The sequence below is a fragment of the Lolium rigidum genome, chromosome 7, assembly GCF_022539505.1.
Source record: "Lolium rigidum isolate FL_2022 chromosome 7, APGP_CSIRO_Lrig_0.1, whole genome shotgun sequence".
NCBI lineage: Eukaryota > Viridiplantae > Streptophyta > Magnoliopsida > Poales > Poaceae > Lolium > Lolium rigidum.
The window spans coordinates 275,266,789-275,278,086 of record NC_061514.1 but is presented as its reverse complement, the minus strand read 5'-3'; positions in this window follow the sequence as shown (position 1 = coordinate 275,278,086).

Sequence of the window (11,298 nt, the reverse complement as noted above, 5' to 3'; positions counted from 1 at the left end):
TGATTGACTTATATTCTTGTAAAGAAATGCCCGCAACAACCACAAGGGACTGATCTCTGTGGATTCTACGTTTGCGAGTACATCCACAGAATTGTCAGCGAGAGAATTAATAATGCAAGAAATAAAGAGGTACGAAAACAATATTCACAAATTTGTTTTCTTATCATAAGTTGTGCTGAGTTTCAGTAATAGTTGTTTCATTCTGGTTTGAATATATATATACACACACACATATCTCATGTACTCATTTGTATCTTATTCTTTTATAGTTGGCAACAAAGCGGAACAAGCTCTCAATCGATGACCGCTTCATAGCAATAGCCGAGGAATTGGCGGGATTCTTCCTTCAGGACGTCATACCACCATTCGCGAGTTCCACTATGAATGAAGATGTACATGTTACATATATAGTTGACTCGAAGAGTACCACTATGCTACATGTAATATATAGAGTACGGCTCGGAGAGTACCACTACTATGCATGAAGATCGATCTTCATGCATAGTGCTTCTTAATTTGCGATCTTATGCAATTACATGTGTGTTATATTATATGCACCAACTTGCTATGCATCATATTGATCTTCATGTACTTCAATAAACCCAAACGCGTTTCTGGTGCATCGACGCGATATGAAACAAACCGATATCCCTAAACCCCTCCAAAAACCCTAAAACTTCAATTCTCGCCGCGGCGAGAGATTCGAGCAAATTCCCTGCCGGGGGGGAACCTTTGGTACCGGTTCGTATTACCAACCGGTACCAAAGATCCTTAGCCCTGAGCTCTCCTGGTGGCCCACGTGGAGGCCCCTTTTATACCGGTTCGTAAGCAACCGGTACGAAAGGGGGGGGGGGCTTTAGTGCCGAATAATTTGTACCGGTTGCAAAACCGGTACGAATGCCCCTCTGGAACCGGTACGCATGAGAGATTTTCTACTAGTGATAGTTAGAGGCGGATCATCCACCCTTGCATGACGGTTAGGTTTTACCGTGTGCGACAGGATGTTTCAGCCGTGTGTGTGACGGTCCGAATCTGTATAGTAATATAATGGGTAAAAAAATTGAAAGAAAAGTCAGAGACCTTATTATCTCCGAAAATGAAATAAAGAAAAATTCTGGGACTTGCCACGAGAGAGGATATTGTTCGCAGAAAAAGAAGAGAATATTTGGTAGAGTCGTAGAGGAAACAAGAGAAAATATAGATCGGTACAGTTCCTTCACCACGCGCGTACCAGATTGATGCCTCTCTCTCCGTCCCAGATCCCGACGCCGGCGATCGCGCGTGGAAGCGATGGCTGCCATACCCGCATCTATGAGCCGGGGAACACATCAGGCGGCGAGCCAACGAGCGAGAATAGAGCTCGGGAGAGGTCGGAGCTTCTCCACAAGATCCACGACTCATACGAGTGTGCCCACAAGCGGCTCACCATGGCCAACGTTGAGATCCCCTTCGTCGGCGCCGGCCTCTCGATCGGCCTTCTCGACCCGACCGCCAACATCATCTACAACACCCTCGCCGCCTCCGACCTCTGCCGCGGCGCCGCCGACAACCTCTCTGGCATCGAGGGTGTTAATCTCCTAGACATGGCGCAGCGATCGGTGGATGGTCTTGTCGCCTTCCTCACCTGCTTCTTCCGCTACGTCGCCGACTGGCAAGCCGTGCGCTACCTGCTCCTCGCCGGCGCCGACCTCGTCGTCGCTGTGCGCCTCGTCGTGCATGACCGGTGTCTCCATATGTTCAACTTCAGTTCCGACACCAGCAAATCCATCGTCCGGACTTCCCTCATGTGCGCCGCCCTAGCATCAAAGCACGTGAACCCCGAGCACCTCGTCCGCACCTGGCTGTCACCCTCTTGCGCTCTGGATGAAGCCGTCCATGCGATTCAGAACGACATCAATAGTTTCACCTGCGTGTTCAACACATTGCGCTATGCTGTCAGGGATCCTACCGACATGCAACTGCAACCCCTCGATTTTGCTTGGAACCGCGCGTTAGCCATCCCTCTATCGACAACCGTGCGGTATCGCCACTACCTGTCGGTGAAGTTCACGGTCCTCGAACTGATCCACACCTTCTACCTCAAGGCGCTTGCCCGGCTGCCGGCCACTGAGCTCCGGTCCTGCTACCACGAGAGCCTGATGAAGGCTGGCCACTGCTATGGCCCCTTCGACCCCGTCTCCAACATCATCATCAACACTATCTGGTACAACACTGTCTCCCCACCGACCCAACAACTCGAGCTTGACATGATCAGTACCAAGAGTCTGCTACGCATCGAGGCTCGCTCCTTCTATGGCCTTGTTTCTTTCCTCTGCGCTCGCGGCAACAAACTCTACGGAGCCATGCGCATGTTGCTCCGCTCCAACTGCGCTTTGGGGGAATTGAACTCCTTGGCTACCTTCGGGGATCAAACCGACATTTACGATGCCTTAAGGGTTGCCGGTGAGGCTGCCCGGCACCCAAACCCTGCTGCACAAGCAGAGTTTCTGACCTCATGCAGTGTTTCAACCCTTAGTAATCCCTTACCGCCGGGTGACGCCCCGCTCGACTATGCCGATGTTCGCCGCATTGCCGCAATGCTGTGTCCAGGATCCCCCAGTGACCCTGTCAAGCCACTGCAGCATCAGTCCGTTCCCAGGACCAAGGTCTCCAGTGTTGCACGATATCGAATCAACAACTGGAAGAACGCGCATACACGAATCTCTAAGCAAGTGAAAGCAGCGCTGTACTCATACGCACTGCAGAACAAGGTTACCTCAGCTTGATATTTGCATCTCCATCTCCTTATTATTGCTCTTTACTTCTAATATTATCACTATGATATGTTACAGTCACTTATTTGTCCCTTCTGTCTGCCCACTTGCAGGAACCTATGTATGATCTTCATGTTATTTGTGGTGTGAACAACTCTGTATCTGGCCCTGACTACAATATGGATACTCACGGGCCCGACTTCATATACCATCACAGCCATATTAATTTTCTGGCAAGCCCAAGAGGTGAAAATCCACAACTCTTCTTTGCTGAAGTTAGCAATGACGAGGCACTGGATGAAGGCGGGAAGGCGCTCTTGTGTTGTCCTGTGAATTTTCCCCAAACATGCCAAGGTATCTCATATTTTTGTAATACAGCAAGTAGACTAAAGAAACACAGTTTTTTTTGAACCAATGTTAAAGCACCTCTCAGGGTCTCTTTTGAAGTCTCAGTGCTCGACTGTGTGAGAGCAAGAACAGCATTTAGCTGTGGCTGGGTACTCCAGTTGGCGCCTTGCACCGTTTGATAATTTGGTCCATTGCCGTGTGTTGGAGTTAGTAAATCCAAAATAATTTAGTAATAGTTGCTGAAACAATCATCTTTGAACCCCATATATAGCTGGGAGCGCTATGTCAGCTACCGCAGTATCCCTAAGTACGTCCATGCGCGGTCTGCTTCTATGCATTGTAGTCTGTTTGTAGGCGGGTATTAGCAGGGGCAATCTCACCCGGATGTTTGCATGATCAGCTCCTCTCAATTATAAAAGCATTTGAGTTGATTGCCACAAATATGAACACATTCTATGCATGCATAGATAATTGTCGGGAACCAGGGCGACTCGGGGCGGAACCCTAGCCCCCACCGCCGCCGCCTCCCCCTCCCCCTCCCCCCCCCCTCCTTGTTGTCCCCGGAGGCCGCCGCCGGCGAAGCCGGGCGCGGCCGGTGATGGGGGCGGCGGGGATCCTCGCGTGGTCCCCTGGTGCGGCGGTAGGAGGCACGCCTCCGCCCGGGCGGATGGTCCCGGTTCTGGTCGATGGCGGCACAGGCGGGCGGTGTTGGGGGCAGCGGCGCGGCCCTGGCCATGGCGGTGCAGTCCTCTCCTTCGTTCCTCGCCGTGGCCTCGCCGGGAGGGCGGTGATGGGGGCGGCGGCGCGGCCCCGGACCCTGGCGGTGTGGTCCTCTCCTCCTTCCTCGCCTTGGCATCGTCGGGCGGGTGGGGATAGGGGCGGATCTTGTGCTCCTCCTCCTCAAGATCTGGTACCACGGCACCAATGGCGGTGGCCCTGGATGGCGATGGTGGTGACGGCGTCGATCTGGTGGCAGGTGGCGGGCGTCAGGTGCCGCTGACCGTGGCACCGCGGTGGTAGTCTTCTCTCTCGTCGGAGGAGATCGGCTAGTTGTGTGGCTAGCCGTGGCGGATCTTGCGATCCGTCACCTAGCTCCCGATGGCGAGGCGCAGCTGCCGGTGAAAGCTGGCCCGGACTTCGGTCACGGCGGATGATGGCGGCGCGTTTCGTCGTTACCTTGTTGAAGGCATTGTCTCTGCAGTCTGCGTTCTTTTCCTGGATTGCTCCAGGGGAAACCCTAGACCCGAGTCTCCTGGATCGGAAGATGGCGGCGCGCAACGCCGTTCTCCCTATTGCGGGTATCATTTTTGGAGCAGACAACGGATAGCGGTGGTGCTGAGGTGGAGCGGTGTGCTTTTGCTGTGTCGGCGTCGTTGAGTCGCCGCGGCATGGTGCAGTGATGTCTCGGGACGGATGTAGTGTGTCGTCTGGCGCCGTGGCGGCATCGATGGCAGGCCTAGCATGGTCAATGCGATGATCTCTCTTGAAGATGGAGTCGAGGAAGACGACAGTAGCAACTTCTATGGCGTGTGCATTGGCGTATGCTGAGAGTCTGCTTGACTGGATGTGCTTCTCATCTGCTATTGGGCGGCCTGAGAACGCATTTGGTTTTTGGATGATATGAGTTGGTGAATTGTCACCCCCTTCATCCCTCTGTAGGTTTAGCGAGGTGGCTTCGAGTTTGATCTTTTGTATTGCTCTTGTAAGGTGTTGTGAATAATCTAATAAAAAAAGCCGTGTGCATCCCTTAGATGCAAAAGCTTGGGCGATATTTCCCTCATTTTGAAGAAAAAGGATAATTGTCGTGAAAACTTAGTTTTCCCTCAGAACTTTCATTTTACAATGGCTTAATTTTATTGCAGATAGTTTATGCTAAAGTCTTCGATGGGCACTAATCTACGTACCTTGTTTGTGTGTATCAGAACAAATCCGCTGCCTGTACTGTGATTTTGAAGGGACTAAAATTGTACACCCGGCTAAGCAAGAATTCCAATTCAAAGGGCGCGACTTGGAGTTCCAGAAGATGGTTTGTGGAATGGATCCGCACGATGAGGAAATAGATCCAGACGGTGTGCAGATGTACGATGATATTATTGGCACCTCGCGCCTGGCACTAGATCATGTGGGAGCTCTCACAGATGACTATATCTATACCAACTACGATGATGACACTGATGAGGAATACGATAGTGATGATGATATCATAGAGTGAGGTTGGTTTGGCTAGCGTTACTCAAACAGGTAATTCCCAGTTTGCGTACCACAAATAAAGATATTGTGAAGATCTGATGTGGTACCTGATAGTTTTCTACTTTGTTGTAGCCTAAATAAGCATATTCCAGATGTCTAATGTCCCACCTCTCTAGGGAATATGCAACTTAGCTTGTGTAATATACTATATTATTTGCCTATTTGGGTGTGTTAGGAGTGTTCTACTATTTACATCGGTGTTTGCAGTTTACCTTTTAAAGTTTTATATGTTGAACTACTTTCTGTCTTATTGTCCTGAAATTAATTTTGAAAGGTTCTTCCGAATTTTCACATAACCTCTTCATTGGGATAACAAACCCTTTAGGTGTCGTCATCACCGAGGTGCCGCCCCCGTCGTGGGAGGATGAGATGGACTTTCCCCAGAGCCGACCTCCCTCCTTGCCTCCTTCGAGACGACACAACGGGATAGGTGTGCGCCGCTTAGCTCGAGGAGGTGAATGCCATGCACATGGTCCGCACCACCGAGATCTCGTGCAGGTTTGCGACACGAGAGACGGTCGCGCGGGATTTCATCGCCAGCAAGGCGCATGTCATGCCGGAGATGCAGGCATAACAGGCTACAGAAGCCGCCTCCGCGGACTACTCCGCGCACCGCATGATGCTAGAGAGATGCCGCCAAGCTTTCCTAGGATGTTTTCGGTTCAGGAATCATGGGGAATGGGACGGGACGGTTCCCACCTACCGTCTGTTCCTGTGTTCAGTTGGCAAAAGAAATGAAACCGAGTAGTTCCTAGGAACGCAATATACCCCTAACATGCGAATGGAATCATCCGGTCAAATCCACCAAATCGGTTGAATCTGTGGGAACAGTTCGCTAAGCATTGCTCCACACATGCAAAAAAAGGTCTGACTTGTCACTAATCTCGCTCGACGCCCAGCACACGCGGCGGCAAGCACACACGCCTGGTGGCAGTCCATTACTCGCTGCGGTGGCAAGCACGCCCGGCCGCCGGCGCCAGCAAGCACATGCTAATTTTGGCATGTGTTGATTTTTGGTTTGCACAAAAATATCATGTTTAGACATGCGTTGATTTTGATTTGGATAAAAAAATCATGTTTAGGCCGGTCCGTTCCGATGTGCGATTCCGGAACCGAACAAAAAACAGAAGCATTCCGTTCCTCGACTTCTGCTGAAGCGAACACGGGGTCGGAACCAACCTATGACGTCTGAATGGAACCATTCCATTCCATCGTTTCTGGTTCCAGAATCGAACACACCCCTAGCAAACGAGGCGGCGAGGAGGAGGAGGGATGAGGAGGAGGCGGAGGCTACCAGGAAGCGCCGGGAGAAGGGCAATGGGTGCATCGTCTACCATACCGACGACGGCAAAGACACCAATTGTGGAGATGGAAGGGGCGGGTAGAAAACGTTGGGAGGAGGGCAACACAACTGTTGACATCACCGCCGACAACAATGACGCCGATGGTTTTGAAGGCATTAACCACTGATGCTGAAGTGCGGTGACCGTCTACTTAGTTTAGTTTGTAGTTTAATCTAAATTTTGTTTAAACTGATGTAATATGTACCAAATTGGAATAAAATTTGCCAGTTCAAATTTCTTCATAATTTTTTCTATTAATTTAGTTCGCTAGATTGAAGTGAACAAAATTCCAATGAAATTGCGCGGGAATTATTTACCTCCGTGTGATATCCAACGTGGCGTGTGTGGCCTACACTAAACTGTTGAGCAGATTCGTTGGTGGCATGAAGGCTTGCACACAACCGATTGGCGAACAAATTAATGGTGGCAACCTATTAAGAGCAAAAATAATAGTGTAGCCAGTAGCTAACTATAACAATTTCCTACATTATTTATAGTGTAGCATGGAGTACAATATTAAGCTATAAAAGTGAAGTACTTTTACAATTATATGGCACACCTTTTAGTTTCACATAGTGCCTAGGAGCACGTACTAGAGCTGGCTATTAGGTAAGAGCTCACTTCTCTTCTCTCTCATAATCTCTCTCCTCCAACTAAGCAAACTTATAAGAGCAATTCCAATAGTGTAGCCAGTAGCTGGCTATAAGCTAAGTGTCATGTCATCTATAGCTAACTTAGAGCCAACATATATAATAGTGAGCTATAAAAATGTAGTACTTTATCAATATATGACCCACCTTTCATTCTCACAAAGTGCCTATGAGCACGTGCTAGAGCTGGCTCTTGCATAAGAGTCCACTCTCCTTCTCTCCTCCTCTCTCTCCTCCAACTAAGCAATAATATACTATTTTAATCTTTATAGCCAGCTGACTAGGATTTATTGTACTTGCTTTAATATTTTATCTCATATAGCCAGCTGACTTTACCTTATTGTACTTGCTCTAACAGTGAAGCTTAACTAGTGGCGTGGCAGAATAACGTCACCAACGCGCAATTTTGCCATGGCACTATCTAAAAGCATATAAATAGAGCCTAATAGAGCCTAGTCAGCTGGCTCTAAGAAATTTAATATTATATTTTGGCTGAGTTATGGGAGAGAAGAGGAGAGAGAAGGGGAGTGAGCTCTCAAGACATCTCCAACAAGCGACGGAAAATGGACGTCCAAATTATCCGCACATGTCCATTTGTGTCGCCTCGCAGACACGAAAATGGTCGTTTCTGTCCGTGCATCCGTTTGCGCCTGGGTGCCTCCAGCGACCCAACGCATATTATTTTTCCTAGTGTTTTTCTCTTTTTCATTTAAACATAGTTGCAAATATTACACAAACTAATACATAATTGGAAACATAGTTTTACACAAACTAATACATAGTTTGGAACATGGTTTACACAAACTAATACATAATTAAAATATTGCAAAATAAGGAAACCTAACTAGTGTTGGCTTCGCAGATTTCGTATGTTCGCTGCCAAGAAACAACACTCTCGGACACACTCAATCACCCAAACTAGAAAATCCAGCTGGCATAGCCCTGTTGTTCCTATCGATGACGAACATCCATAAATCTCCGCTAGCGGTTTTAATTGGCATGTTGCCATATTCGTTGCAAAGAAAGAACACTCTGACAGTTCTAACTGTCGGTGTCCTAGCCGGACTCGCTGGTGTGGTAGTGTCTGCGGCAAGATGTGCCGTCGAACACCTTGATGATTCATCTCGTCACCCCCCTCGTAGGGGAAGGTGAGCTGGCAGCTGGGCTCGAGAGCGAGGTCGCGGGTGAATTTGTCCCACCCGGTGTGCAGTTACATCTTGTCCTGCCCGTCGAATAAGACCTCGGCATGCCACCGACAAAAGTTGCAGCTGGCCTCCCGTAGCTGGCTAGCTGCAACTGGGCGGGCTCGATGCACCGGTCCTCCTACAAAGATGACGACGGCGCAGACAACGGCGACCGTGTGGACGTAGCTGCTCCACCTCGATGGCCCCGCCCCCAGAGGCGGCCACGCCCGCAGCCTCAACCACCTCGCTGGCCACTTGGACCCGCCATGGAGTTAGGCGGCGCTACGGTGGAGGTTGTGGCGGCTAGGGTTTGTGTGGAGGAGAGGATGAGGAAGACGAGCGCGCGCCCTCTTTATATACGCCGGAGGCAGGCGAGGGGTGTGGCACGCGTGGCATCGCCATAACTTTGTTGCCAGAGGTGGGCGGCGGCCGCTCGGCAGGAAAGGCATCGTCATTAACGTGGCGCGGACTAGCGAAGCGGCGTAGTGGTGCCAGTGAGTGGGCGCGCTTGAGAAAACGCATCGAGCCTGGGACGCTGCTAGGAGGGCCCGACGAAACGTCTACCAGACGCGAGTGAACACTCGGCGCGTCCGCGCAGCGTCCGTAGAGACGCATCCGAGGTGCATATTTGGGCCAGGTTTGCATCTCCGCGGACAGCACGGTCACTATGCGTCGGACCACTAGGCCTGGTCCCAGAGGCATTTTTCGACCGCGCGGACGCAAACGGTCGCCCAGGGTCCGTTTGCATCGCCCCGTTGGAGATGCCCTCATGCATGAGTCATCTCTAGCACGTGCTCCTAGGCATGTTGTGAGACTGAATGGTTGGTCATGTACCACTAAAGTAGTACTCCCTTCAATTCATATTACTTGACGCTAATATAGATCAGATAGGGGAATGGTGTTTTGGCACATGGGAGCATATGCTCCCTTTATTTTGAAATGCATGTTACATACATTTTGAAATTTTAAAAAATTAAAACGAAAAATTCGAACGTACATCTTCACGTGCTACGCGCTCACAAAGTTGTCTCATAAAAATCCGACTTGTCGTGTGACGTGTGTAAAAAAGACAAAATTCAATGCTGAAAATAAGGCTTTTCAGGAGATAAATTTTCTCTTTTTTACGCAGACCACAAAACATATTGGTTCCTCACGAAACTTGACGAACGTACGTATATTGTGGAGATGTACATGTAGAGTTTTTTATCAAAAAAATTCGACATTTCAAAATATAATTTTTTGATAGAGGGAGCATATGCACCCGGGAGCCGAATTGAATTTCCAGATAGACACATTTTAGTTGTATATATATCCATTTTAGCATCAAGTAATATAAATGAGAAGGAGTACTTTTTCGTAGCTCACTATTGTACATGTTAGCTATAAGTTTAGCCAGGGACAGAGCTACACCCCGGGCAACTAGGGCCATGGCCCGCGCCGCAGCAATTGTGTCGACTTACACCTATGAAGAATTTCGATCTAGCCCATGGTGCGATGCATCGTCCTGAACCGAATGGATTGAATGCTTCCTTTCCTTTCCTGCCCCTCCCATCACAGCGGCCGGACACACGCATCGTCACCGGCCCACAGGCTCCCTGGATGGCCGGAAGCCCGGGCTCGTCCTAGCCGTCCTTCTCTGCCGACCCCCCGCACTCTGCTTGACTGCTTTGGCTACCGCTGCTGGTCCGCCTTGCCTAAGAGCATCTCGAGTCGCGTCCCCTAAAGCGTCCCCCAAACCGCGCCGAATCGAGCGTTTGGGGGACGTGTTTTGTTCGTGCCGCGTTTGGGGGACGTCGCTCCCCAGCCGCGTCCCCCAAACGCCGCCCCCAAACATTAAATAAGGGTTTTTGAAAACACAATCATTTATTAAATATAGCATACAAATAAATATATTTGCGGAGATTGTTTTCAAATTAAAATACAACGAACAATAAAACAACAAATAAATAGGACTAGATCAATATGCCGTGGCATTTCCTTTGATCCTCCACAAATGTTCAACGATATCAGCTTTAAGTTGATCGTGAACATTGCTATCACGTATCTCTGCGTGCATGGCGAGGAATCAGCAAAATCATGGTCAACCTTCGCAAGAGGGCCTTCACACTCATAGGGACCAACATGTGACCTGGCATGATTTTTGCGGCCATCCTCGATGATCATGTTGTGCATGATCAGACAAGCCTGCATCACCTCCCACATTTGGTTGTGAGAATTGAGCTTGAAGCACACCAAATGCCCGCTCGACATCCTTCCTGCAAGCCTCTTGTCGTGTAGCAAAGTGGGAATTCTTCTGACCTGATGAATTTGAGATTGTTTTGACAAAAGTGGCTCATTCTGGATATATACCACCGGCTAGATAATATCCTTTGGTATATTGGTGGTCATTGATCTCATACTAGCATGGTGGAGCATGCCCTTCCACTAGTCTGTTGAACACCGGAGACTGCTGCAACACGTTGATGTCATTGTGTGATCCCACCATGCCAAAGAAAGAATGCCAAACTCAGAGGTCATAATCTGCCACAGCTTTAAGCACCACACTGCAATATCCATGACGCCCTTTGTATATACCTTACCAAGCAAACGGGCAGTTCTTCCATGCTCAGTGCATGCAATCGATGCTTCCAAGCATTCCAGGGAATCCTCTCGGCAGCAAGCTTGTGCCATGATCCTTGCGCTCTCTTCCTCGCTGGCCATCTAAAGTATTATTTGTCAAACTTTCCCACCACAGCCCGCAGAAACTTGTACATGCACTCAATGGCAGACT